This window comes from Pinus tabuliformis, chromosome 6, assembly GCF_031772625.1.
Source record: "Pinus tabuliformis cultivar Carrire ecotype Pingquan chromosome 6, CPIR1, whole genome shotgun sequence".
NCBI classification, from domain to species: Eukaryota; Viridiplantae; Streptophyta; class Pinopsida; order Pinales; family Pinaceae; genus Pinus; species Pinus tabuliformis.
Window position 1 is genome coordinate 1596396423 of NC_142292.1, and position 25540 is coordinate 1596421962.

The following is a 25540-nucleotide window of genomic DNA, read 5'->3' on the forward strand; positions in this document are numbered from 1 at the left end:
ATCTTTCATTACTTGATTTTCAACTGCTGTATCTTCCTCTTCTTCAAGTACTTGGAACAAATTCGGCCTCACTATTTGGTTTCCACTTTGGTGTTGTTTTGGCCCTTTTTTTCCATTTGAAAGCCCTCTATTTCTTTCATTATGTTGGGATTGTTTTTTATCTCTGCCTTACTGAGAGGGCAATCTCTAAGAAGGTGCCCATGTTCATGACATTTTCGACATCTAAAAGGAATATGCTCGTAGTCAACCTTCTGCACCCATTCCTCATCATAAACCTCTAATATAACTTCGTCCGAAAGTGCTCCAGATAGGTCCATCTCTACACAAATCCTAGCAAAGGAGGTGTATTTTCCCCTTCTTGTGGCTTCATAAGTGTTGACATACCTCCCTAATTTATTGCCTATAGCTGTTAGTGATTCTATTAGCCAATAGTCCAGAGATAGCGAATAGAGTCTTACCCAAACTAGGACTGAGGTAAAGGTTTCTGCTCCTGCACGAAGTTCATCATCCACGGCCGCATATAGAGCCCTGCTACTGCAAAGAAGTAGGGCCCCCCTTCAAACACTCTATATTTGTCCTCAATGTTTGCAAACACCACAGTGAAAAAACCCTTGGATCCTAGATGAAGATCAATGCTTCCTTTAGGCTTCCAGTGGTATCTAATCCATGTTTGTAAAGCCTTTTCAGTGGGCCATAGTCCCATGAATTTGCATATGATTGCATAAGTCTGCATGTGCTCCCTGTGGGCCTGCAGCTCTGGGTTATTTAAGATTACTCTGGGAGTAATTTCAGCTTTGGGCTTGCACGGTCCCTTTTGTTTCCCGTCTGTTGTTCCCTGTTTTTTGTCATTTTCCTCGTTGTCTTTTGTGCCATCATTTTTCTTCTCCTTGTTACTTACTGTTTCCTTGTCCCTATTTTCTCCTTCTTCCATCGAGTTACCTCTGCCTGATTCCAGGCGTGTCTTTCCCTTTTTAACCACTACCTCTCTAAAGGAGCGAGTGGAGATCCCTCCTCTATGACTGTCCATGGTGAAACTTCTGCTTAGAAACCTTCTGCCTTGATCTTTGTAAACTCCCACACTCAAGTTCCACTGGATATTGAGATTATCGAAGAGCTTAGAATCCAACACAGAATAAGTATCACTCTCCATGCCATCACCCTAATTATCTCCCTCGCTTGGCATGGTAACATTGTTGTTCTCAAAAATATGTTTTGATTTAGTGTCGTGTTTTAATATGAACCACCAATCCCTATCCAACACATATGGGTAAAAAAACTTGTTCCATTGTTTTAGGAAAACATAAGGTTCCCTAGCTCTGTACCACATCTTTCTAGAGTTTATATATCTTAGCCCAGTATCGTGATCTTCCTTTACATTATTAATATCAAATGTCTCCCACGACTTGCACCTAAAAATAATACATTGGAACGAAGAGAAGTCCACTTGAATGATCTCTTATATCTTTCTAGTGTAACCTAATGTCCCATGCATTAGGTTTTGATCGCAGTGGCTAGCAGGGCTAGATTGGTCGAGCTTGACTTCCAGTCCATAGTATTGTGTCCTGCATCCATCATCGACATCCTTGATGCGAAAATGATGTTTATATGCCCACATATATGGGAATAAATGAACCTATTAAAAAGTGAAAAATTCACAGTGTTATGTGTCTAATAATCAAAACATAATTAAAAATAATATTTATATATGTGTGTGTGTGTGTGTTAAAATTCAATGGTGCAGTACGAAGTTAAAAATGTATAGAAAGAGAATATAATTACCAAGCTGTTGCACCCAATCCCTATGTTTAGTGCATCCTCTTCAACACGTGGGTAATGACCAGATGCATTGTATTTCTCTCTAACTTGATCAAGAACCCAACTATTAGGGCATGTCATTAGCATATTTTCTTTTAAAAGACTAGGATAAGGCACACTTCTACCATTCAACAGTTTGAATTCTTTCATGTCACTATCCTATTTCCTCCTCTTCTCTTCATATAATGCAAACCATAGTTGTGTTGCTTCCATATTTTAAAGAATGAATTTTTTTATGGCTTCAATTTCTGAATTTGCTAACGAAATCAAACCAGCACACTCACACACACATTTAGTATATATGAGATCAAAATATGCATTAACATAAATTTTAATGTGAATATTTTTTGTGTAGTAATTTGACAAATGATAAGCCCGCACTTTCTCTTTATCATGCACCTCTTTCCATTTGTTTCAATAAGATCCCATTTTATTTTGTGTTCATCCCTTTCGTCATCCCAAATTGTTGCACTTGGTGTGTTGGTGATCTGCTTCATGTACTCACTGCATAATAGAAAGACTCCTACAATATATACCCGTCTGCCATAGAACCCATAGTTTTTTCCCTTTATCAAACACAACATTTCAATTTCTTCATGTACCTCTCTAAGAAGAACATCAAATGACAAGAAAAGACACCAACTAATTCAACCTCACCTGTTAGGTGAAATAGAAGATGAACCTGCAAATCCATGAAACTCGTCCGTAGTTCATTCTCAAACATACAAATAATATTAGCTTTCTCTTGAAACCACCATGGAATGTTAGCCATATGAATCTCCTTTGATGTGATCCAATGTACAAATGCAGATAATTGAGATATGGCACATCGTAGGTCTTGGGGAAAGCCATGGTTCACACATCCACACACAAGTAGAGGATAATGACATTTCATAGTAAATAGTACATTATACCAAAAATAATTATAAAATATCCCATTACATAAAAATAAAAAAATAAAAAAATCATGTTTTTGACATACATACTCTTATAATGTTCAAATGGTCATGCAATTTCAACCCTTACAAATGGTCTTCCAGAGTGAAGCAGTGTTGTAGTCAACACCCATATAAAGAAGGCAGCATCACACTCATTATAACTTACTTTCCCAAAGAAATATCATTTTTCTTTAAAATCCATGGGACATCATCTTCTTTGAAAGACCAAGAGGGACCAATCTCTCCTCTAATTTCTTATCTTAGCCAATGTTCCTTTTCAGTTTTTGAAGAAATAAGATCTCTCCTAACAACCGATGTGTCACTTTTGCAAGATTATATGTGCCTCCATAAAGAAGACAAAAAATTTTAAATATATGCATGTGATATAGTAAGTGGGAAATCTTAAGATTCTCCCAATATGGTATCTCATAAAAGACATATTTCCTTTTCATCCCAATGGGAAATCTCTCAACATAGGTGTTGAAGAATTCTAGATCATCGTGCATAGGCTACCCATTTGAATAGAACGTTTATGAAAACTCATTCTCCTCCTCTCTTTCTCATATTCTCTAAGCCATTCAACTGGTGTCATTATTGCAGGGCTTTGGGTTCTCTCTGGTTTACAGTAGATAGTGGATGTTTCTCTTCTATAAGGGTTTTCCTCTGGGAATAATACCATGGAGCAGTGATACACTTGATTTCATTAGTGGTCAGACCACCTAGAATTTAGAGAATGTCCAAAACATTTACATCCGTGATACCTCTTTCTTAAAAGACCTACGAAATTATTGTATATAGGCCATCACATTAGTCACCATGAAGATCTGAATAATTTTGGTGAATTATATTAATATACAAAACAATATTATTACTAAACAAATCAATAAGAATGTAATTTACCAGAAAAAACTCCTGAGCCTGGATAATCATATATAGTGTAAACACATATGCCATACAATGTAGAACTCCTCTTTGTTGTGATGGGTCTTGATACTTTGTACACATGTATCCCTTTCCATAATTCCTTCAATTCATCTACCAATGGTTGTAAGTAGACATTTGTATTCTTCACTTTTCTTCTATTAGGGACTATGAGAGCCAACATAAGATGTTCATTCTTCACGAACAACCATGGGGGGATATTATTATTGACCACTGCTACAGGACAAAAAAAATAGTTGGTGTTTTGGAGGGAATATGGGTTGATGCCATGCATGGCTATGCTGAGTCATAGACTTCATACTTCATCCTTGAATTCTCTAGGCCATGTATTCTCTATATGCTTCATAGATATTGAAACTGTTTGGATTCACATAACTCCTGACTCTCTTCTGTGTGAGGCATGCCCCTACAACATAGCTAATTCTTTGCAACAAAAGAGTCTTTAAATCCTTGGGATTATAGGCATGTGCCTTAATATCTTATGAGGAGGAGCATGTGATTTACGTGTTATTTTTTAATTAAGGTACCTGTCATGCACACATTTAACACATATCTATTTTCCTTCATATTCTCCTCTATATAGAATACAATCATTCAGACATGCATGATATGATATGTACTCAACACCTAACATTTTCAACAACTGCTTTGCCTCTTTGTACCTACCCAAAAATACATTATCACTTAGAAGAACCTTATCTTTGAATATCCTACAGTTGCTAAGGAATATAATTGTAGAGTGTCAATATCTAACATTCATAAAATTGACCATTTTTAATTTTGATTGTGTGACAAAATATAAGGACCTTGATCGATCATGTAGGTAGATTACCTTAATATTTTTGAGAAACATGCATTTGACATTCCAAACTTTGCTTTCATGTTGTACAACAACATTTTTTTCCCCAACTCAGTAGACTTTGACTTGGTGCCAGGTCCAAAGAGAGGGGTGGTGGAAGCATATTTCAAGCTTTCGAACAAGGTACCATTGATATGAACATCATCCCCTAGCTCATCGTTTTGGAATGCATCTAACAACATTTCCTCCTTGAATTTGTATCCTGTAAGTGATCATCCATACCAATGCCTATTTGATTTCCTCCATTGCCAACTTGTGACGAAGAACTACTATTGTTGTATTCATTCCTAATTGTTGAATATTGACGTAGTGAGAATTAAATAGGTGATTGATTCAATGATTATTTGTATGCTTCCTCTCCAAGTATTTCTCTTAATGCATCCTTATCTTGAGTTGAGATTGTAGTGGGGTGCATCGAAAGATGGTAAGTGGGTCACTCGTCATCACTATAATCCTAATTTTAAAAAATATTGAACATCATTAGTACAATATCAATGATATTTGTAAGCATACCAATGCAATTTGTTTGTTGAAATTACATTATACCAAACAATTATTACCATCATTAATCCATGATTGTGGTTGGAAGATACCATGTTCTAATTGGTAGGATGAATAGGTTTTCCATTTTAATCTACCAACTTCTTGCGATATGATTCTCTTGATAAGATCTTCTGATGTTTTTGAAATGGACGAATATTTATTTCATCAAAACTCGATTCTGAATCAGGATCATGGAAATTTGCATACATTTTTATTCAAATTGGCATGTATTAAAACGAATAAAATCAATTAGATAATAGAAATATAAATAAAATCTGAACTTATTGGAGATGGAAAGGGAGAACTTCGTGAAGGACTTTGATCAACAATGTAGAATGAGTTGGGATTTGAAGAATTGACCATTTAATATTATTGAGATTTTGTCCTTGCATTTGAGAATAATCAGAAATAAAGTTGTGTGTGCATATCTAAAATTAATCTCGACAACCATAAAACCACATTTGAATTTCAATATAGTTTTCAAACCATTTTTCAAGAATAAGGCGACTTTAAGGGGAAAATGTATATTATGAGCTACTGTAATTCATGTGGATGCATTCTAAAGGATAATTTGAGATTAATATGCCATTTTTTGTGAAATTAAAATATCAGATAGCTTTTAAACCCAATGGGTGCACTTATCACAACAAAGCGCACCAATGCGTTTAAAAAATAACAACATCAGGGCATTCAAATAATACCCGCACTAGTTTCCAACATTCCAAAAAAGAATACATGTTATCATATAAGTTCTCTTCTACAAAAGGCATTGATGCGTTTAAAAAAATAGCACCACTACACACTTGTTTCCAGATTTTAGAAAATAAAAAATAATTCAACCAACTTGGTGCTCTTATAACAACTATAACACCAATGTTGTTAAATAGAAACCACATCATTGCGTTAAAAAAATTAATTGCATCTTTTCAGTATTTTGAAAATAAAATAGTATCATGTCATTGCGTTGAAGAAATTTCACGCCTTGGAAATGTCAGTTTTATTTTCAAATAAATGCACAGATGTGCTTGACTATCGAATGCAGCGATGTGCGAGAAATGGAAGAAAATATATATTTTTTTCTTTTTTCAAAATTAAAAAGTGAGCGCAATTGATTTTTCAAAATTTAATTTCGTAGTATTTTAAACAGTGAAAAATTATTTACCATTTCATTATTTTACACAAAATTTCAAGGAAGTGATTTGGAATAGAGACATACCAGGAGCACTACGTAACAACATAATACTTTGGAGCAGCATAACTATTCAAAGGATGAGAAGCTAAAAGATATGGCAATTCACTCAAAAATTTGCATAATAAAAATTTTAAATTTTATTGGTTATTTTAGTAATAAAAAATTTACAATTTCTCTTAGGGTTTAATTAAAAGAGAGATAATTTGCAAGAAAGACATACGGGGAGCACTATGGAGCTACAAAATATTTTGAATCCACTGAAAGATTAGAAGTTGAAAGGTATGGTGATTCACTCAAAACCCTTCACAACAAAAATCTTAAATTTTACTGTTAAAATATTTTACAATTTCTGTTAGATTTATTTACAATTCAAGAAAAAAAATTAGAAACTTTGTATAATAAAAAATTTACTATAGAATTTACTAGTAAAAACTTTCACGATCTCTGTTTCTATTTAAATTTATTAAAAATTCAGTTAAAAAAAATCAATACTTATCTTAAACCCTTGCTTCTTCTTGCAAAATTTCACATTATGGTTTAACTTCCTTTACCACATCACAATTATGGTTTTTCAATTTAGACATTTTATATTTAATTGGTTTGTGTACTCACTATATATAAGGAATTTGACATGTAAAGTAGGAGAATCACATACTGAATTAGATCCAAACCATATCGACCCTCTCCATTTTTATTAAAAGTGGTTATATGTTCCATGGTGCACCCTTTATAATATAACGCACCGATGCTCTATGTATAATACAATGCACTAGTATATTATAACACTTTCGATTCTATCTAGTTTGTTCATCATTTCTTGCAGTGTAATATAATGCACCGATGCGCCTCTTCCAAATAGCACCATTAAATAATTGTGGTGTGTTAGCCTTACAAATTGCACCGTCACAATTTAAAATTATTTTTCCATGACTGTGTTGAAAAACTAAAGGCCTAATGCGTTTAATGTTATAAACGCACTAGTGCGTTGATTCAAATAAACACACCGATTACCCAAAAAAAATTTAGTTGAAAATTGTTTGATTTATATGTAAATATATTTAATAGCTTCTATATTAAATGGTACAATTTGTATATTGATAAAAAAAAATGTCTCATAAGGTCTCAAGTAACAAAAATATTGATCAACACAATGATAACACATCAAAAAAAGAAAAGAAGACAAGTGCTTTATAAATTATTTACAAAATTAATATGTTTGAACTATATGTAAGTTTAACTAATATGTATTGGTTGTTTTGTGTCAAGCAAAGCCACAAAATGAACAAGGCAATACTATTATTTATAATCTAACTGAAGAAGAGTGTAAAATTCTGATATAAATAATGTAAAATGATGAATTGGGTGAATGAAAAAATATTATTCAATATGAGTTTTTTTTTTAATTTTCATTAATAATATACTTACGAATATTAGATAACATTTTTCAAACAATCTATTAATTCATATCTGTTTAGTTTTATAAAGGGAGCAACAACAAAAGAAAATATCGATGTCGTTCTAAGAAAAGAAAAATGGTAGCACGTGTAAATGATGATGGATTGTCCTTAGCTCATATGGAGTGGTCTTCGAGGTTAATGAAAGTGGGATTTTTTTACAGAAAAATGAGGGATATAGTGGAACAAACGTATAGACATACTTTCCACTTACAATACAAAAATAAATCCAATGATTCTAAGACCCAAATTATATCTAAACTACAGGAAGTGTTTCCCAGGTAATGGTTAATGAGACATGTCAAACTTGCAATATAAAAAAAATACAACAAGAAAAAAAATTCATTCAAAGGTAATATTACTAATGATATAAAATGATTTTGTTATATTTAGTTTTCATATATCACTATAAAAATAGTTTATTTATTTTTTCAAGAAGATTATGAAAATACCAAATAATCAACACACTGATACGTGAAACATGCTAGTAGGAATGTCCAAAAAAATGTATGACATGGTCAAAGAAATGGGAATAATTCCATCATAGCAGGAGCCATCTCAACAACAACATGCTTCAAATGTATGTAATCATGATTGAATTTGAAAATATAAAAATAATAATTTAGTATTAAATATCAATTTTTAAGTAGTTCTTGCAGAAAATAAAACAATATGGAACTCATTCAACACATAAAATGGGACGACAAGGAATAAATGATTAAATTCAAAGTTTGTGAGTAATTATTAATATTTCCTTATAAAAAATCAAGGCTTAATTTCTGTATATTTTAATTTTTTTTACAATAACCATCCTTGAATGTCTTCAAATAGGTGCTTACATACAAAGAAGAGCCATTGGAAGAATTGATTGAAATTGGGTTGAATAAGGGTTGTGAGTATATGTTGGCATATAAAAAATTATTTGTGGAATTTATAAGAATATATGTTGTTTTACTTCTCTGAGTTTATAATTAATAGAACAAAAAAATCCTTTGTATTAAATCTATGATTTATCACAAGGTTTAAAACATGCATGAAACAAAGTATGGAACTATCTAGTAAAAGAATTGTTTCAACAAGGCATGAGACTAAGTTTTGAAACCATGTGCACACTTTATGAGTCACTTCTTGCTATGGAACATTTCTATTCTATTTACATTAATGTATATTATTTATTTCAATATTCATTATTCTCACCAATGTAGATACACTCATTGCACTTTATTTTTATGTTTGCATATGGAACAAGATCAAGAAGATGAAAAAAATTGATGCAATCAACAATACATTCCTCCAAATAACCCAATTCATCAAAGTAGCTCGAGCACTGAAAACAACTCCAATGAAGAATGACAATCTATTTGGATATCAATGCAACATGTTGTATTTTTTTAAATAATTGTCTATGAAATCATATATTTTGATTAATGTAATGAACATAGCGTCCCAATTGAAAGATAAGAGGTTACAAATAACAATCCAATTTTTTATGATAAATAGCTTCTTATTGATATATAAAAATATACATTTCCATTTATTCTATTGAGATATCCAATGTTGTTGTAAATGTTACACAACTGATTAAATATATGCATGATTAAATATTATAATGAAGAGATGTGAAATCTATTAATATAATAAATTAATCCAAACATCATATACGAATGCACTAATCAAATTTTAATTTATATGAACACTGTTATTTAAGATATATATATATATCGATTTTTTGATAAATAACAAATTTAAAATTTTACAATAATTTCACTATCACAGGTCGATTTTTCCAAAAAATAGAAATCTCATTCAAAAAAGTGGTGTGTCTATAACATAAAAATGTACTAGTGCATTATTTTATATAAAAGCACAGTGACGACATATTTTTGCATGACTAGTGTCTTTTCAGAAAATGACAGTACCAGAGATTTTATTTTTGCAAGCACTAGTATTGTTTGAGATTAATGCCTCGGTGCATTGTAATACTTAATGCACTAGTCCTTTTGTTGAACTAACTATCTAGTGCTCCAAAATATTATTTCTAACCCAATGCATTATAAAAACTAATAACATCGGTACTTTTGTATAAGGAACGGATTGGGGCATTTGTAAAAATGACATGCATTAGCATTGCAAGTTTAAAGAAAAGCACCAAGACAACAATTATTTTTTCATGCCCTAGTGTTGTTCCTTACAAGAACACCTCAAGGCATTTTTATATATTATCATCGGTGTGGTATATATTATGCCTTGATGTTTTTTTCATTCAACACCTTGGTGCATTTAATTATGTATGCAGCCTGATGCTTTTATATATGTAATGCATTGATGCTACTTGTTCGATTAAGTGCACCACAAAAAAAAATCCGCTAAAACCTCTGACCACCCATATTTTTTCAATTGTGATAAAGCTCCATTAAAAGATCCTCTAAACATCTGCTATCACAAATGGATGTTTTAGCGGATGCTCTTTTGACAAAATTTTCCAATTTTATAACACTAAAAACCTTTTTTATAACCTCTATTAGAGGTATTTTACTTGTAGTGGTAATGTAATGTTTAACATTTTGACTTGGTCAAAGTAAAACAATGCAAAAATTTAATTAAATAAAAAATAAAAAAAGACATAAATTAATAATTATATTAATAATTAATAATTAAACTATCATAGATCCATTTTAAATCCCGATCTACAAAGTGCTGAGAGGGATCAAATTCCTTGAGATGAAAATATTTTTTACAGTGAAATGAGATTTGATTCCTCTTCGTGCTCGGTAGATCTTGAGTTAAGATAGATATATGCTAGTTTTATTATCTCTCTACTATTTAACCTAAGAGAAAAGTATCCATCCATATAAATTATGATAATTATTAGAGTAAAATAGCAAGGAAATGGTATTATGTCTAAATATTTGAGAGTCACTTTTCTCTTAAAACCTGCAATCTCTTTAAAAAGGAAAAAGATTGAAAGAAACATTGTTACTATTAGGCTTATTGTTTCATATTCCAGAGAGAAGAGTATGGAATGATATCAGGGTAATAAATCTTGGATAAAGAGGAGATTAAATCAATATCCTATGATACCTAGTATAAGAACCATCTTCGATTTAATCTTAGGGCATTCAACATGTGATCCTCGATTTCTTTCAACTCAAAAACTAATTAAAATGAGGTTCACCAACATGCTAGTGATTTTGAAATAATATGCATGATCTATCTATTTTGTTAGTGGTTGATAAACTAGATGCTTTGGCCCCTAAGTATGTTTGAAAAACAAATCGTTCTTCATTTCATTTGAAGAGAGTGAAATATTACAAAGTTTTATGCATAAGTACATACTTCTGCTGAATTATATTATCTTAAAATCACCAACATTCATGTTCAAAACCATTATTTATACATATTTCCATTTAACAACAAATACTTCATAAGATTCATGTTTACTACATGAGAATTTGTGCACATTTGTTCCTACATCTATCTTTCCTTCTATGTCTGTATAGGATAATGTTGACACTGTGATCAACACCCTCCAAAAACTTTCCTACACTTGAATTTTGGAGCCTAATGAGAATTTTACGATTTGTCATTACATGGTCACTTTGTTGTTGATCATGATGTTTTCTAAGTGTTTAAGTTTTCTTCCCCGTGCCTAACTGTCAAAGTCACTTTCTCACACATGCTTAACCCTTAATGAATGCTTAAGTGCACTTTCATTATGCAATATTGAAGAAGCATAGAGCAATCCCTCAAGGGATTACCTTTACAATGTACAACATATGTCGATCATAAGTGTGATACATATCTCGATAGTCTCTCCCTCACTTTTATTGCAATTGTACTTATGTTTTAGTGGGTTTTCCAAACATTCACTTTTGCACACCTTTGCTTTCATAAGTGTCACTCTCACATTTGTCACTATCGTTTTTGCTTGATTTCACTTTAACAAGTGGCCTTTTCATGTTATCGCACTCTCACATGTTTCACTTTCAATTTATTTAGTGATTACAAGTGTTGTTTGCACGTCTCTTATGGTTGCAAGTCTCGCTTCTATTAATATTCACTCTTGTATGTGTTGCATCCTTGCACATCATGACAGGAAGTTATATCACACTCATATACATTAGATGGAACTATATAACATGATAATATGTTATAGACACATTCATATAGATTAGTGCATTTCTTGATCACAATCAATTACTGTGTTTTAACTTGTATTCTAAGTGTCGTAATGTGGCATTTTAACTATCACATTTAGAAATAAGTATCATTTTTTTGTCATTTCAAGGTGTGATTTTTATTCACGAGTCATGTGTATTTCATTGGCTTGTATCAATTTAATTCATGTTTTTGTTGCATGTTTGAGCCTTGTTCAGATGCATTTCCCTGTTTCACTCTACTGGTCCCACACTTAGCCATTTTGGAGCTCTTCTTTGTCCCTCTTTCCTAGTGCAAATTGTGAATACATGAAATCTCTCTGAAGTGATGAACACAGATTATTCATGAGCCTCATTGATAAAATCTCTTCTTCCCACACCTTTGCAATAGGTACTTCTTAAGATCATCTTCTATGAATGCACATTGAAAGTCTTCAAAGCATGGTTAGTTTACCCTTGTCGCATGTACTGACTCACTGCACCAAGTTTTGATCATCTATGTTTTGCATAGTGCATGGGGAACTTATAACTAATAAAGAGGAAAGGCCCTCCTCCTTCCTATGGTCAAGTAAAATTATAAGTGCAGACACGAACAAATTCCTCTAGCCCGATAATGGGTCTAGCCACAACAGATACATTCTATGGAAGATTTCCTTAGATTAGAATCAATCAAGAGGGCCTACCTCTTGGTCACTTATCCTGCTTGATGATGTCCTTGCTTACTCACTCTAGAAATCTCTTGATTCCTTCTTAAAGCTCTTGAAACAAGTAAACAACAACAACACACAAACATAATAATATACAAACTGCAATTCAACCTACTTAATGAGCCAAGAAGCATTAAGACACGAATATGTAATATTACAAAACATGTAGGAAATCAATAGATAGTTACATATATTAATATCAAAGAGAGATTATAACCATTCGTCTTGATGTCGCAGTCTTCCTCTGACAAGGCCAGGGCCACACACTTCTGCTAGCACTTCATGATGGCTTCAAACAACAATAGTTTAAAGACTCTTCCCTTTAGGCTCTACTCCAAACCAAACACACTTCTCCCTCACACAAATATATGGCTACAACTAGTAGTAGCTTGCTTTTCTATTATATTTACACTTAGCCAAAACTCTGATTTTCACACTAGTCACTCTAGTCTGTGCTTGGGAAGAAGGGAGGTTTATATATGAAAGATGGATGGGAGATGGATCCTCTTCTCATGTGAGAAGGACTTATACCTTGAGTTAGTTCCACCATTATAGGGGAAAGGAGCCCAAACTGTCATCCTCGACCCCATTTGACCAAACCATTTACCAGAATTCTATTACAGAGCTTCTAGAGATGGAAGCTTCAACTCTAATTTAAAAAACTTTCCGTAACAGGACCGGCGTGACTGGAACACATCTCAATTGCACCAATCGGCGCGGGGAATAGTGCTAATCTCTGTACATCGGTGTGTGGGAGAGAAAGGTAATTAGCGTTGGTCATGTAAATTAGGCAAAACAAAAGTTTCAAGGCAAATGGTGCAAAAGGGAAATGATCTGCTCATGAAGAGGGACATAATGGGAGTTTCTCCATGAAGGCAAAGCATGCAGGGTTCACTGTAGAGGTCCTCCAGGATCAAGGAATGGGGAGTACAGGGACAGTGAAAAAATGTTGTGTAACAAATGGCCCATAAAGCATGAATGCCGAGCCGGAGTGAGGGATGAAATGCTTTATAAATCAGTGCGGGAACCAATTTTCCATCGGAAAACATGAAATCAAGTACATATACATATACATAAATGGAGATCTCTGTCAAATGACACATGAATCGTGGCATGGATGTAGCCATCCCGAGAATGATCATGTAAATGGATCCAGGCATGGGCACAACCATGCATCAAAGAGGATTATAATAAAACCAAGGTATGGTGGCAGCCGTCCAATAATGAGAAGGATCACATATGATAACTCATGGTCTAGTTGCAGCCAGCCATATGAAAGAGACATGCATATCATCATAAACCATGTCACAGCACTTCGCAACCTAGACTTTTTGTAAGATGAGTGCAGGGTCTTGCGCTCTAACACGACCTGATCAGAGTACAGATCATAGCATGCGAATAGATGTGTTGACATCAAACATGCTAGAAAGTCGCTTGATTACCAGTCAATGATATAAACCCTTAACAAGCACAAGAGAAACCACCAATAATGAAAATGGTCCTCAAGGTACTATCAGCACAATTCACAGAATGTGAATACAAGAACTGAAGTCGAACACCTGTGAAATCACTTGATCGAAAGCCAATGATGTGAACTTGTTGTCGAGTGTGAAGAACTTGCCATTAAGGCATGCAAGCTCTAAGGTACTAGAAGGGAGTCTCTTGTTCAATTTCCCGAATAATGAGTTTATGTTGATGGAAAGTGATCGTGTCGAAGGAGGGCCATAATGAATCCCACATCATCGACACGAGACAAGAGGATGCAAAATGATTTTGGATGATACAGAGAAATAGAGGTAAGTGTAACTACAGAAGTAAAACTCTTGAACATATCAGTGACACAACTGGAAATTTGGCAGCTTAAGGATCCATGGGATCGGTGGTCATAATGACGTGGCAGAGATCAAATGGAAGGAAAAAATGAATGGCCCAAACCCAAGAAGGTCAATGATGCAAAGGAGGATGTCCCAACCTGACACGAAGCAAAGAGTATCATCTCCAAGAGAAAGTTGCCGACACGACTCGATAGATTTCCAAATTTTTCCCCCACCATTTTTGCCGGGTACCCCAATTATTTTTTAATCGCAAAGTTGAAGGGGATAGCATATGCTTGCAATGTAAGTTCATCCTTCGGATGCATCCAACCTAGTAAGTTTAACGAGCACTAGGAAGGAGAAGCTCGTGTTCATCATGGTGATGAATACGATGTCGTTTAATAGTTTAACGAGTCCAACAAAGGTGTAACTTGGTATATTTTTCATGTTTAGATAGTTTGAAAAAGACACGTAAAAGAAAACTCCACATGGTACGTTTTTGTACGTTTGTGTCTCTCGAGCCCGAAAAGGTAGAAAACTATACTTGAGAGAACCACTTAACCAATTTAGTCAAGGAGTACCCTTTTCGTAAATAGTGGCTCCCAGCCCGTAAAAGGGGTAAACCTATACTGGGCACACGACATTTCGCATTTGTTAACGAGTTCGAAAGGACAAGGGCTCGACCATCTTTTCATTTTTAAAGGGTCAGAAAAGAGCTGAAAGTGGACCTCCCATTTTTATTCTCTTTAACGTGTCAAAAAAGGGAAAAATACTCGGCGATCTTTTCATATGGGTTTAACAAGTCAAGAAAAGAGCTGAAATGCAACTCATTGCCATCATCAAACATCCACCACCTATCATTGCACAAGTAAGGCAAAGTGTATTACTGAGTCCTTGAGGCAAAATAGGTCAAAAATATTTACAAAACTTGATATTTTCATGAAAAAATGAATAAAAAGGGGAAAAGTAATTATATTTTTTGCATTTACCATTTTACCTTTGCAATGAAGACTTTTTACCCACTTTTTCCCTAGTTTTCCGAAGAAGATTGTGGGAGGTCCGGGAGGTCAATCGACGAGCCATCAGTTCCAGATAATGGCCGAAGACTTGAGCTCCATTTTCATGCTATTCATTTATATTTTTAACCTTTTTTTTGGATTTTTAGGGAGGTTTTTGAGAAATTGTTTCGCCCTTGGTCGGTGTGATTTCCTGGCACAGGATCACGGCGACCGAGGGTTATTTGCATGACCATCTGTGTCGACTGGTGCAACTGTTTCTAAAACAGGCATGTCGGCCACATGGATAGGGAAAAAACAAATTTTCTCAAGAACTGGCTATTAAGACTTGATTTTTATGTGTCAAAATTGATGATTGACTCAAATAAAAGCCTTTTGTAGGAGAGAAATTGCCGAAAATGGTGGATTAGATGGAAAGAGAACACAAATATGTGCACACCTAGGCAATGAATGATCCAAATTTCTAGGATGCTTTGAGGGCTTGCGGGCTTCTCAATTTTTCCTTACACTAGGGATGTGGGCCTTGCCCAAATTGCTTCGGTACTTGATAAGCCTTTGGGAAATCAATCCTGAAATTTTTGTCATTGGGGACCAGGAGCTAGAGTTGACAACTTCAGACATCTACTTCATCACTGGGCTATCTCACAGAGGTGAGCTAGTGAATTTGTGTGGATCACGTCCGGTCGGGACAAGCATATCTTCCCTACTTGTCGTACATTGTCTTGAGGCCCTAAAATCCAAAAGTCGGAAGATCAAGATTTCCAGTGTGCGAGATTTGACACTGAGGGTGCTTTTGTTGACCATCAACAAAGTGGTGGGGTCCCAAGTGGAACATGAGACTAATAAGTCGAAGTTCCTTTATGTTGACTACATAACTCCTACAATCTTCACCTGGGCAGAGGCCATGAAGATGAACATCAAGCGCCAGTTGTCTAAGGCCAAAGTGGGAAATCTGAAGCAATTTGGCTTAAGATCAGTACTTGTGACCTTTTTCCTAGAATGGGTGCCATTTTTCCAGTATCAGTTGACTAAGGTTGATCCTCTTGCGCCATGTGATCCGCGGATGGCCTATTGGAGTCATTTGTCACCCAGGATCACTGGGGGTCAGTAGATGTCCTACCGAATAGCATTCTTTTCATGGCTACGACGACACAAAATCATCATGGAGGATTGGTTGTACAGTGGGACTGATTTTCATGGAGACCTGGATATGCTTTTTCTAGATGGGGAGGACTTTGATGATGAGGGTAAAAACCAAACCAAATTTCTGATTTTGATGTTTTTAAATTGTTTTTGGTATATGCATGCTTATAACATTTCTCTTGTGTATGCAGATGTTGGACCAGAGTGGCCAGCCAGGATGTACCCAATAACTAGGCCCCATCCCCGTCCTATTGATGTTGTCACCCCCTATCAGGAAGGAAGTGATAATGAGGAGGAGATTGCGAGGAACCTCAAGGGGTTGAGTCATGGTATCCCTGAGTATGCTCGGATAGGAGACATGCCTCAGCGGTACCAGAGGCATACAGTGGGAGTCTCAAATCGGATCTGCCAATTGCTGAGTCACGTAGTAGGAGCCATCTCGTGCTATCATGATCACCATGCTGAGTATTTCCTAGGTCCAGTACTCACATATTTTTTGAGGCCTGTGCGCCATATATGTATGCGGCCTGCGAGCCGCTATTGTTATTATGGACATACATATTATTTTTTGGGGTTGTGATGTATCATCCATTATCACATATGTATATATGTTATATTTTCTGGTCCATTATGGTACAGATGGTTTGTATTATCTTTTACATGTTTCACAAATGTCTATCCAACACGTAATTAGCTAATGCATTTGTTAATGTACTCATGCGTCTAGGAATATGATGATATGTAATATAATCAAAATGTCTTTCCAACAGGAAGATACGGAGATACATTCATAATATTTGAGGCTTCCTAACAGAATATTTCCCATTGAGTTGAAGGATGAAAAGCTGTGAATCTAGGTTGACAACCAATTCTTTGATGCCTAGAGCGATGGCTTCTAATAATAGTTTGATGACTGCATTATATTCAGCAATGTTGTTGGTTGTACGACCTAGGAAAATACCTTTAAGGTCAATCAACTCACCGTTAGGGTTGTAGATAGCCCATGCCATGGATGATAGGTTCTGGGTACTTCAGCAAGCACCATCGACGAAACCGACGTGAGGAGTTGCTGACATTTGCAAAGCAAGAAAAGCATATTAAATAGGAGGGTTGTTTGAAAACTTTCACACAAAACCATGCTGCACAGAAATAAATCACACACTAATGTACATAAGTAACCATGCAAGATGACCTAGGCATAGTATTTTTTGAGGTAAGAGTCCATGTTGGGACTCGGCTAATCAATCAACACAGATGAGCACTGAAGTTTTATTGTTGCCATGACGAGTAAGCATTGACTCGGCCAAATAATAGAGTAGAACTTATATAAGGCTTTTCCCCCATGCCCCCTGGGTGAGGGAGGTTTACAAGTCAGAGGACAGTTGGTGAAAACTCAGGGAGGGTGAAATGTCTTGGGTCCATGAAGGGATAAAGGTGCCCTCGATTGAAAGATCTTGATTATGTCAGGATGAATTGACACATCAATAAACAATGGAGAAGAAGATTCTTTGAAAGTGGTAGACATGATCACTTGGCGAGGCAGGAATGAGGAGTGATGATGAGTATCAATCCATGGCGGTTCCTCGAGAGACATGATTTCCATGATACCTTCATCAGTGAGGAAGGTCTTCGCTAAGGGATCAACTGATTCCAAAGTGCCAAGCCAGGGGGATTGAGAATACATATTGAGAGAGGTATTCGAGATATGACAATCAAAGGATGCAGAGTTCGCAGCCAAAACAATTTCCACATAATTGACTTCCGCGGGACTAACTGGCATAACGTCACCCAAGTATTAGCCAGATCTGGCATAGGTATGACCCAGCGATCAAATTTGACTGAGATAATGTTAACAGAGGCCACATGAGGATGTGGGAGTGGTAAAATCTCCATTAAGGCAGAATCTTTGAAGAGACTTACCCCCACACTCTCAAAGGGAGCACCAGAGTGCTTGACATACAGAACGTTGCCATCAGGTGAGGAAGAGGCAAAGAAAGACAGCTGATTAATGGTGACAATCCTCTCTTGATGGGGAAAATGGATCACATGAAACAAAGAGGAGGCCACGACATGCATGGAATGAGTCCAACTACGGCTGAGTAGAAGATTAAAATTGAGATTGGTGTCAATAATATCTACTTTGACTTGCACTATCTTGCCTTCTAGGGTGATAGCAAGGTTGGGTAAGACACCGAAGAGTCGTGAATCGCGCCCATCGAAAGCTTCCAAAGTGTTTGGAGACTAGTTTAGTGTAGGGGAACCAATAGCCTTCCAGCACGTAGTTGACATGATGCAGGTAGAAGCACCTTCATCGATGATAGTGCGGTGGATGATATTTTCATTAATGATTACCTGAATAAGAAAGGAAATCTAATGAGGGAGTCTCAGAACATGGTTCTCTAGTTTGAAACAAATGACATTAGAATCAGTGGGATCCATGCCCCTGATAGCTGACAACAAAGATTCGCGTTATGCTGGGAAGCTTTGGACTACCTTGAGAGCCGATATGGTTGATGACATCTGAGCAAAAGCTTCAAAAAAATTGTAATGTTGAGTGGCGCGGGCATTGGTATTTTACAAGGATTTCTATAGCACACCTCGAGAGGGTTCCCATTGAGCAGAATCAGTGTTAGGGCGCTCGATTTGCAGAGGGCCAAAACTCGGGGTAGAAGAAGAAGGTGGAACTTCTTTTTTTTCCCTGCTATGGGAGCTCGAGTTTGATAATCCTTCGATTGGGTAGACACATTAATGGGCATGCTCATCATGAACACCTGAGATCCAGGGGAGCAGATCGAGTTTGGTTTACCATTTGAATCTACTGAGATGGAAAAGGCTCTTTGAGGATAGTAGGGGTCCCCTTGAGCAATCAACTAACTTTGGATCATTGTGGAAAATCCTTAGTATAATGATCCTCCTCGTAAATGAGGCAGGGGTACTTAGGTTTCCGTTGCGATGATCTGCCGGTAAACAATTTTGGAGGACCCTATTTCAGGGCATCGTCTTTAGCTTTGCCTTTGCCTTTCCTTTTTCCTTTCGAGGATTTGTCCGCTACAGTAGATTGGACAACGTGGACCTCTGAGGTTTTACCAGGGCCTGGAGGGTTTTGAGATGAACTATTGGGAGTAGTATTCAAGACCAACTTCTATTTGGAAGAAGTTTTGACAGGGGCGTGGGATAGTGAACCAATAATTCCATCAACGAGAGGAACAGCGGGTGACTTTGATGTCACGGGAATGGATGATGGCTGCGAAGCATTGGATAATAATTCATATAAGGTGCCAGACTAAGAGTAGACTAGGTCCAAGTACTGGGCATGAGCGATGGCTTGCTCTTCAGTTATGCATCCACCCATGGCTATATCGTGAGCAACTGGGGCTATGAACGATTTGGTAAACCATCCGATGAGCAAGTGATCAGCTATCTCGAACTTGATCAGTTGACATATACATCTCCATTCATGGATATGATGAGAGATGTGCATCGCAATGTCTTGCTTAAGCGATGTGATCAAATAGGTACCCATTTCATAATGAACCAGCAATTGAAAATGCATGAGAAAGGCTATGGCTAACAAATTGAAGTCATGAAAATTAATTCGAGGTAGCTCGATGTAGCATTTTGTTGCGGCGCCCATGAGGGTTCATTGGAAAAGACAAAGATGAATGGAATTGTTCATGTATGAGTTTGACGAGCAGCAAAGGTGATATGTCATCACATGGGCTTGAGGATCTTATTTAGCTTTTCCATAGAACTTTGGGCAATCACTTGGTATCTTGGATGGCACCAGAGGCCAGTACAACGAATGAAGAATCGGATCATTTGTAAGATGGGATACATCCGGTAACTGTAGTGTAGCCAAGAAAGGTAATTGAGTGTTAAAAGGCATGGGAGGTCGATAGGTGGGCCCATAAGGAGGAGCCCATCCCAGCTGGTAAGGATTTCGACCCCACAGTGGGGGATTTTGGCCATATGGAATCTGAGGCTGCCCCCATTGTAGGTTACCTTGACCAAAGGGAGGATTCAAACCTTGAATACCTTAAAATTGTCCATGCACAAGTTGCTAATAGGAAATGTATGGGTTAAAAGGCTGCTAAGCATGTTGCCCTTGGACATATGGGTATGGGACTTGTTGTCCTGGAACATAGGGCTGTTGGGTCTGTTGTCCTTGAATAAGAGGGTTCTAGACCTACGGTCCTTGGGGATAAGGTTGATATGCTTGTTACCCTTCGATGTAGGGTTTCTGTACCTGGTGCCCTTGGTCGGCAAGATTCTGAACCTGTTGGCCTTGGACAAGAGGATTCTGCACCTGCTGCTACAGGATTTGACCTTGAACCTGTCCCTACAAGGGTTGCCCTTGCTGATAGGTATACAAGAGTTGCTCCTGCCCAAGTTGGTTTTGCTGACCTTGCGGTTGCAAAATTTGTCCATGGGTTTGCAGAGGTTGGCCCTATGATGGCATGGGTTGAGAGGTATGCAGATCATTGCATTTGGTGTTGCGCGACTTGATGCAACTGTTGAAACTACTAACCTTGTGGTTGTTGCAGGTGACCTTGCTATGGGATAATCTACCCTTGATGTTGAGTGGAAATTCCTTGCTGTAACAAAGGTTTCCCTTGTGGTAACAAAGGCTGCCCTGGTTGTTGCAAAAGATGTCCTTGTGGTTGCAAGGGTACTTTAATAATGCCCAAGAAATTACCAAACTGAATATGGTCATAGCCAAGCTGGATGTACTGCCCAAATGGGATGGTGTAAGGTTGATTAACCAATCCTTGAGAACCGTATGGAACTTAAGGATTTTGGTATTGGACCTGAGCCCCATAGGACTGTTGATACTGAACATTGTTCGATGCAGATGGACCACTAGGATTCTGGACCTGTTGGTACTGAACATTGCTTGATCTAGTAGGGTCAGCAGGGTTGTAAATAATACCATAAGAGGGTTGGTTTATACCAAACATGTGAGCTTGTTAGCCGCTCATATTAGAGGCCCCCGACACCATAGAGGCATTCAAGTTTTGCTCCCCAGGCGGTGGCATAGTATGGCCACTAACTAATGTGATAGAAGAATTGATAGAAGCAATCTTTGAAACCGTCGGTTGCAACTGATGCGTAACTGGGATCGATGGTACAAGAGTGTTCAGGATGGTGGGCTACACCGGGACTAAAGTAACAACTGGTTTGGAGGTCGTGTTTGTGATGAAAAACATGACATAGGCCTAACACCTGACACCCAAACAGAGTTATGGTAGAGTGAAGAGGCACTAGGTGTGCCTGAAACTAAGTGCCCTAAAGACACATAGCTGGGTGGCAAACTAGTGGGAATATCTTCTGAATAAGGGAAACCCTCATGAGGGAAGTGTAACTGCAATTCTTCTCCCTCAACAGTGTGTGGAGTTGAGACTTCAGACTCATCCAGAGAAGTGACTGGACCATCGCCTTACGGTTCCATGTTTGGAAACAAACAACGATGGACAGTCGAACGTGTACTGGGGGATAGTTTCAAAGGAACATAAGGTTGATCATACGAATTGTAAAGGCGCTGTGGTGATATCTCAATAGCATCAAACAGAGGGTTCAGAGGATATATAACTAGTCCAAATTAACTGTTAGTGGTCGGCGAGTTCTCTAGAGTTCAAACATGATTATCTGGATATTCTGGATCAAGACCAGCAGATGACTCTGAATCGAATGTAGGTAGAGGACGGGATGATAACGGTTGAACACTGAAAAAAATTGCGAGTTCAACATTTTGGTCCTTAAATGGCTCTGATAAATCAGGAAGTGGCTCCTCAGACAATCTTTCAGATGGAGGAGAGGAAGAGGAAATGGGTGAGCCAGATGGTTCAGCCACGATGACCTTGTCTTAGCCGACAGAACAAATAAATTCAAGGCTTTAAAATGTCCTTTTAAGGGAACTCACGATTTGGTCAAAAATTTAACAGGATGTTTTGGATCGTGGGCAATCAATTATTTAAGACACATAAAAGACTGATGTTCTTTCATTTTTTAAGAGTCGAGAAAGAAACAAGGATTATACTATCACTTTCGATTGCAAACGAGCTCGAAAGGACAAGTGCTCAAATGATCTTTTAAGTTTAATGAGTCAAAAATATCAAATGACTACTCTGGATGATATAGGTAAACAGGATTACCAAGCAACCATGGACTGCAGAATACCTCCTGGAAAACCAAGAAGTATGAGTAGGAAATCTCCCTGAATGTTGTGTTCAGTGTATCATGTTCGCAAGGCGGCCGACTCGAATTCCTAAGGATAAAAGGATTGTAGCCTAGTGGGGTCTCCTGTTATATACACAATGGTACGAGGAGCACAAATCTGTGCTAGCGTTGTCTAATGCCGAAGCTAATGACAACTGCTACGTTTACAAACGCTGGAACGCGTCTCTAGCCTAGACCTTCTAGATGTGATCGTTAATGTAAAATGTGCTTTAGGTAAATTGAATTCATTTTAGAGTTGAAGTTGAGTTAAATTTTAGTTTTTAGGTCTTAGTGATGCTACTCGAAAAACCTAAAATGCAACTAAATGGGACAAGGCTCTTTCAATTTGATGAAATGCCTACACTAGAGAGGGTAGAAACTACTCAATCAAATGCAAAAAATCAGCAACGAAAAACGAAATGATTTTTCACTACTTCACTTTTTCGAAAAATAAACTAATAAAAAATGCATTCCAATTCCTAATTTCCTAACAAGCACTTATCTATTAGTCCTTTCGAAATGAAAAAAATTATTTTCCTTTTCAAATGCCGATGCAATTCTAGTTTTAAGAGATACAAATCATAATGAATCAACAAGCTAGAATTTCATATTTTCTCATGAAACAACGAAACAAACTTTTGCATACAAGATTTCAATGAAAAAAATTCGAGACTATGAGCTCTTCAAGTAGGTGAAAACATGAAAAGAGAAGTTCATTCAGATTGACGAAACACCAACTTTGCAAAGCACAAGACCGAAAATGTAATCTATGCTGGAACAAGACGTTCAAACTAGTAAACGAAACTTTTTCAAACTTGTGCAAAAAAGAGGTCAAAGTCGTAAGAGGGACCAAAAACAAATGCAAGGAGCAAACACACCTAGAACCGGATTAGATGAGTCCACAAGCTGTTGAATGGATGACTAGCTAAATGTCCTAGTTTTGTTGGCCACTCAATGACTCGATCAATCAAACAATAAGATGACAAGCCTACAAGCAAGAAAAACCAAATGAAAAGTAGCTTTCTAATGAGAGAGGAAAATAGTCAACAAGCTCACAGGGTCAAAAACACAAGAGAAAAACACACTGGTCAAGATTGGGGTCTAGCCCTAATATTCACTTATAAGGATCGGCATGACTACCTAACTGATAACAAGTGCTAGAGGCTAGTCAGCACAACTGTTCCTCTACAATTCACGTTGATCGGCGGAACTGTCAGTCGATTAAATGCATTGTCCAAGGGAACTAAGGAAAAATAAAAATAAAAAATTCAAAACATGGACCAAATCTGCTAATATGGATTTTAGACTTAGGCCAGTAAGCAGGAGAAAATCAACAAAACAAAAGGGAAAACGTGAAACTAGCAAATTTCTCATGAAATCATGAAATAAAAAACAAACAAAAGGATGGGATCTCCCCAGTGGAGTCACCAATTTGTGGTGAAGTAAAATTATGTGTGGACACGAATGAACTCCTCCTGCCCGATAATGGGTCTAGCCACAACATATACATTCTATGGAAGACTTCCTTAGATTAGAATCAATCAAGAGGGCCTACCTCTTGGTCACTTATCCTGCTTGATCCTCGCTTGCTTGCTCCAACAATCTCTTGCTTCCTTCTTCAATCTCCTGAAACAAGCAAACAACGACAACACACAAACATAATAATAGAAAAATTGCAATTCAACCTACTTAATGAGTCGAGAAGCATTAAGACACAAATATGTAATATTACAAAACATGTAGGAAATCAATCGATAGTTGCATATATTAATATCAAAGAGAGATTACAACCATTCGTCTTGACGTCGCAGTCTTCCTCTAACAAGACTAGGTTCCCACACACTTCTGCTAGCACTTCATGATGGATTCAAACAACAATAATTTAAAGACTCTTCCCTTTATGCTCTACTCCAAACCAAAACACACTTCTCCCTCACACAACTAGATGGCTACATCTAGTAATAGCTTGCTTGTCTAGTATATTTACACTTAGCCAGAACTCTAACTCTGATTTTCACACTAGTCACTCTAGTCTGTGCTTGGGAAGATGGGAGGTTTATATAGAAAATATGGATGGGAGATGGATCCTCTTCTCATGGGAGAAGGACTTATCCCTTGAGGTAGTTCCATCATTATAGGGGAAGGGAGCCCAAACTTTCATCCTCAACCCCATCCGGCCAAACTATTTACCATACTTCCATTACGGAGCTTCAATAGATGGAAGCTTAAGCTCTAATTTAAAAAACTTTCCATAACAAGACCAACGTGACTGGAACACAGCTCAGTCACACTAATTGGCGCGGGGAATAGTGCTAATCTCTTCACATCAGCGTGAGGGAGAGAAAGGTCATTAGTGTCAGTCTTGTAAATTGGGCAAAACAATAGTTTCATGGGAAATGGTGCAAAAGGGAAATGATCTGCTCATGAAGAGGGACATAATGGGAGTTTCTCCATGAAGGAAAAGCATGTGGGGTTCACTGTAGGGGTCCTCCAAGAACAAGGAATGGGGAGTACAGGGAAAGTGACAAAATGTTGTGTAACACTTCCACAATGCAGTGAAGAGCTTCCTAGGCTAGTTGACCTAACCTTCTACTGCCTCCCTTAGTGAACTACTCAATTCCTCTTTCTAGTGAGGATCTCTCAGTGCAAGGTGTAGTTCTATCAAATAGTAACCCACTATTGGAGAAAAATGTGCCAACATAGGGAAGTATTAGTGTATAATGAGACCTCTTAGTAATTATCAA